Source organism: Pyxicephalus adspersus, chromosome 7, assembly GCF_032062135.1.
Source record: "Pyxicephalus adspersus chromosome 7, UCB_Pads_2.0, whole genome shotgun sequence".
NCBI classification, from domain to species: Eukaryota; Metazoa; Chordata; class Amphibia; order Anura; family Pyxicephalidae; genus Pyxicephalus; species Pyxicephalus adspersus.
The window spans coordinates 21,100,380-21,106,379 of record NC_092864.1 but is presented as its reverse complement, the minus strand read 5'-3'; the positions used below and the strand labels follow the sequence as shown (position 1 = coordinate 21,106,379).

The 6,000-nt window shown below is 35.5% G+C and overlaps 1 long non-coding RNA gene across 1 annotated transcript; it reads left to right on the top strand.

Annotated features, from left to right (window-relative positions):
* LOC140334515 (uncharacterized) lies at nt 1-5,963 on the top strand. The gene is made up of 3 exons (XR_011921572.1): nt 1-410; nt 3,143-3,283; nt 4,735-5,963. It is a non-coding gene; the product is annotated as an uncharacterized lncRNA (long non-coding RNA).
* The last annotated feature ends 37 nt before the right edge of the window (nt 5,964-6,000 follow it).

The following is a 6,000-nucleotide window of genomic DNA, read 5'->3' as shown; positions in this document are numbered from 1 at the left end:
GATAATTTGTTTACTTATTTAGCTTCCTATCTTCTACTGAATGGAAGGACACAGAACACTGCTATTCTTGTGTCTTTATTAGCCAAAAATGGGTATAATCTAAACAAATATATAGATTTACTTGAATACAATTTATTTTATTTTATATTTGTATGTTATTTGCAGTCCCTTCACAACTTTTCCCATTTTTTCACTCCTATTAGCCGATTTGAGAAGTCTTTTACAAGAGCACAATTAACTAAACAAAGAAACTCCAAGTTATACAGAAAATAATCAGTTATTATATTAACCAGGGGCCCACTAAATGTCTGAAAGTAAATAGCAGATCTTTCTAACTGAGATGGCAGCAGGACACTAGCTGCATCGCTGGCTGACTAGAAGGGATCCAATCTATTTCTGCTAGGCTGCAGGTAAGATGGTTTTTGTTTAAAGCTCTGATTGGTAAGTTAGATGTTAAATGCAATGCTTTACTGTATTTTAATGTTACTTCCTAAAATCAATTGATGGCATTATGTTAACTGAAAACAATATAGTATTAATTTTAATATATAATTATTATTAAGTTATTATTTTACATTATATTAAGTTAAAAGTATTTTTTTTACATTGTAATAATGCAGAGGTTCAGTCCACCTAATATGTTTATTTGAATGGACTTTAGTCAAGGAAGTTTACCCCTAGACTTCCTATATGTCTTGGATCATCTCAGACTTTACTGTTATGATTCCTGATTATTATTTTGTATTCCTGATTGTATTCCATGGGTGTTCCTATGACCCTTTGTATGTTCCAGAACCTACCATTGCTTTCTTGATAATATGAAATGAATATATCCAACAGAGATAGTAGGAATTGTTTCAAAAATTCCACAGTAGTTATGCAAAGCCACGGACTCCAGCTTAGAGATCCCACCAATAAGATCACCAAAAGATATAAGAAATTGTCGGGTAATATAGCTCTTTGACATCTTCTAAAACTTAAATTTACTTTAGTTTTGATGGTCTGAATATAACATTCTTAGGGCAAAAAAATAAGAATTTCTTTTGATGTTTATTTCTGCCTCTTCTTGAACTATCTATGTACCAAATGGAAAATGTTCTGTTACTGTGCAGACTTTGGGGTTGAGTTCCTGATGTGTGGGTAGGCAGTGTCTCTCTTAGATAAGATCATGTTTACTTGCAAAAATGCAGCCACATCAATAGTAATAAGGGCTTTCATAGACTTCATAGGCTTCATTAGCTTTAGTATAGTGGAGGGGTTAGGTGTATGTATTTGGGTATATCACACACATGTATGCACATAACATTCAATATCATCAGAACCAAGATAAAACTCATGGAGCAATCAAAACACCAAGAAATGCATCATTTAAAAGAGGGATACAATGTATTTACAAATGTAACCACAGGCAGGTTCTCTCCTAAACAGGCAAACCTTGAACCTTTTATATAATGGATAATGATGAACACATTGAGTATGTGCCTAAAATATTTCTACAGCTCAAATGTTGCATCCCAAAAGTATGGGATAACTAAGACCAATGTCCAAATGTGGGGATTTCTCTACAATCCAAAAAATCTACTACAGGTCCCAGCATCACTCGCGTTTATAGACCAGCAGCCTCTCTGCCTATGCGTGGCCCGGCATTGGACTGTTTTATGTACGCCGGGAATTGTAGTAGTGGTGCTATTTCAATGAAGGGGTGGTTTCAGCCACTCATAACATTAACCCCTCATTGGATTGTTTTCTTGACACAGGGAATTGTAGGAGCAGTGCTATTTCAGTTTCAAGTTTGGCCCACGACTTTGTCTAAGTTTTTAATTTTGGCCCACTGTGTATTTGAGTTTGACACCCCTGGCTTAAAGCATCTGCCCAGTGGCCAAGTTAGCCCCAGTTCAAAAGTGATTTTCCAATCCTAATCATCTTTTGAGCTACATCTTGAAGCACAAAGCAAAAATCTCACGTTCCTTTATTTAACTGCTCGCTCTGTGGCTAAACCATTGAGGTAATGCTCATTCACTGGTAAGAGAAATTGTGCAAGTTCAAGTTTGTAGTAATTTCAACCAGCGATATACCAATTCTGCAGGAGCAAGCTAGCAATCTTTTTAGCATGACTGTTGAGGAAGAGTTTCTATTATCAAACAAATGTGGCATTTGCTTTCCCATCCTCCTCATCTTCCACACACTACAAACCTTCATACCACTCACAGAGAATGAAGGCAGCACAGCTGAACTACCAGGCTTCCTTCCTCAGTCATAAATCTCCTAGCAGGTCTTGAATTTGTTTTGGAAGGGGCAAACTTCAAAAATTTTAAGGACCACCATGACCATAAGGGTTTCCAAACTCTGGTCTACCCTACTAATCACGCAATCTAAAGATCATCTTTGCTAACCTACTAGATTGTAAGCCCTTGGGGCAGGATCCTCTTCTGCTGTGTCACTGTCTGTATTCATTATAATATGCAACACCTATTTAATGTACAGCGCTGCATAATATGTTGGCACTATATAAATCCTGTTTTTTAATAATAATAATAAACTGCTGGCCAAGGAAGGCAGGATTGCAGAGTTAGTATTGCTAGCACCACTTTTTTATGTGTTTAGAAAAATGTTACCTATAGCCCTTTCACAATATTCTCCCATGTTCCCCTCTTATGTTTTTTTTTTAAACATTCTTTATTTAAAATTTTTCAAAACAAAAGACAATAAAGACCGCAAAAGATGTGGCCCTCATGACCAGGTTGCTGTCAGGTAGGGGTAAAGTTTAATTCTCCTTCTCTGGCTGGGATGGAGTTAAATGCTAATACTGTGTAATAAAGGATGCCATGTGGCCAAAATGGCCGCCTTGTTATAGTATAATTAGGCCTCCAAGAAAGGCAATAAAGGTTTTGGATATCAGGCAAAATCCCTCGATGCACATATATATTAATCAACAAGTGCTGTAAAATTGTAGAATAAGCCTAAATCCCCTTCTCTTGCTCAGATGGATGTGGATGCAAATACCCTTCAGTACAAGATGCCATGTCCCCCTCTTATGTTTTATATTTGTTATGTGCTTTACAAGAGCAGAATTACTTTCACTACTAACTAAACATTAAGACACAAAGCAACAAAGATAATATCGAGTTATTCCATTAACCAGGAAAGAGTGGATCATTTTAACGGAGATGGCAGCAGAAAATTGTTTTTCAACATTTTAAACCACAGACTGTGAGATAATGGGGACACTAGCTATATCGCTAGCTGACTAGAAGGGATCAAATCTACTTCTGCTGGGCAGCAGGTAAGATAGGTTTATGTTTAAAGATCTGATTGGGGAATTGGTCGTTAGGTGAATTGCATTATAGTGTTTTGCTGTTAATATTTGTGCAGTTTATTACACCTTTGATGGTCAGTCCACCCAGAAGTTTTAATTTAAAAGTAAATAGAATTTGGTCAAGGAAGTTAATCCTGCAACTCCTATATGTTTTGAATCACCTGAGACTTCTGTAAATCTTGATTGTTGTTTTGTCCACCTTCGAGTTTGTTGTGTTCCGGCTCCATTATTGTATTGCAGAACTTCCTAATCATCTTCATAATATGAAAATAATGCATCCTGGGAGAGTGAGGGCCTCTTATAATAACCAGAGTATGTATACAGATTTAGGAACTCAAGATTAGAGATTCCACCAATAGGATCTGCAAGAAATGTAGGAAATTGTCAGGTTGTGTAACCCTTCTGCTAAAACCTAAAAATGCTTAAGTTTTGTTTGACTGATACTTTAAACTGAAATTAAACTTCAGTTCTCACATTCTTAGGGCAACAAAATAATTTCTTTGGTGTTTATGTCAGTCCCATCCTGAAGCATTCATGTGCCAAATGAGAAATATTTAGCTTTTGTTACTGTGCAGATCCTTAGAATTGAGGTCATGATGTCTGAATGGTCAGTGGCTTCTTCAAACAAAATAATGTTTACTTACAAAAATGCAGCCATGTCCATAGGAATAAGTGCTTTCAGTTTAGACAGACAACATTGCACATGTGATAATCAAAATACCAACTAGCAAGCTTATGTCCTTGGTGAAATGCAACCTTTGAGAGAGGATTACATTGTATTTGCAAATATACCACAGAAAGATTTTCTTTTTAATAGACAAACTTTGAACATTTCATATTGAACCTAAAATAACACAGCAAATGCCTTTAAATAATTGCTAAACCTAAAAGTTTGCATACAATTTTTGCATAGAGTATGGGATAATTACATAATTCCTGTCCCAGGAAAACAACAGAAAGTGAGCAGAAATCTAGCTAAATTGAGGGCAAATTTCTTTTTACACTGCTTTCTTCAAAACTTTCTTCTTGTTTTGGTTTCTACTGTGAAATTGTTACTGATTACATTCTGTTGGAATGACAATGATCACCAGGACAAAATGAGAGCATAATTGCCCAGGGATGGTTTTAGATATAATGCAGAAACAAAAACAAAATAAAATAGTTTACAAAATGTCAGAGAAACTATACAAAGACAATGGATGTATATTAAAAAGGAGGAACAATTATTAATGTATCTCTGTATTATTATCACTTAAATGAAGAGGGGACAAGGACTGTGCATTAGAACCACTGTAGAACATTGCCTAAACTGGTGGTATGATGCTAGCTATATTAAATCACTTACCCTTCCACAGTGTGAACACTGTTTATTACTTTATGTATGAAATGTTATGACATTCCCATTTATTCATTTTCAGCTTCATCCTTCCAAAAGGAAAATGCCGATGTACAGTCGCTGCTATTCCACTGAAGAAATTCTGGACATTATTGAATATCAAATCAAGTATTCGGCTCCTCTAAGCAATATACATTTTGTGCTATCTTTGGTGACATGTGTCATAGGACTGATTGGCAATGCCATTGTTATCTTTTTCAACATATTTGTATTGAAGAAACATAAATCTAAAATCTGGTTCTTGAACTTGGCCATCAACGATTTTGTCTCTCTCCTCCTATTGCCTCTCCAAGTTTTTGCTATATTTGAGGGCCATTTGAGTTATAGAAAACACCTTTGTAACATTTTTCTCTTCATTGTCTGTGTCAATATGTATGCTAGCATTTTCATCCTCATAGCATTAAACATCAGTCGAGTTCTTTCTGTAGCAAAGCCAATGTTTCATCGTACATTTATCGCCCAACGCATTTCACGATGGATTTGCTTAATGATATGGATTATAACCATACTTATCAGTCTCCCAGTGTTACTTTTTAGTGGTGAGTTTAGAATTGGAAATGATATATATTGCAATGTGTTATATGGTAAATACATTGACAATGGCTTCAAATTTAATTTAACTGAGCATCTAAACTTAGAAGAGAAGGTTTACTTGGATGTAAACAGCAAGTTCCACTATTTTATCAGGGGATGTACAGCAGAAAAATGCTGCGGTGATGAGAACACACTTGCCATTTGGAATAACATAATATTTTTATTACAGTGTTTTACTATCCCTCTCCTAGTGATTGGCTATTTCTTTCCATTCTGTGTTATATTGTTTTCTAATATCACCATAGCCGTACAGGTCCGGAAATCTCAGACTGTGAACCCCCACAGGCTTTACAAAATAGTCATCACCATCATTATAGTGTACTTTGTCACATGGACACCAGCAATTCTGGGTGAAATGATTCTACTGGCTGCTGTTAGAAATATGAACTTAGTAGTCATGCTAAAAGTTTTACCCTTCATGCCACTTCTATATACCATTGCCTATACCAACAGCTGCTTAAATCCTATTATGTATGTACTGGTTGGCCGGCAGGTTAGACATGTTCTTGCTGATTTCATAAGTAATATAAGCATAAGAAGCAGCTAAACTGTCTTTGTGCAAATGTACCTATACCTATTATACCTATTACAATGGCCGTTTGTTAAAATTTGTGTGTTATTTATTTCTATTAGTAAATAAAAAGACGTTCCATCAATATTGAACATAATGTTTAAGACATTTTATTAATTGGTT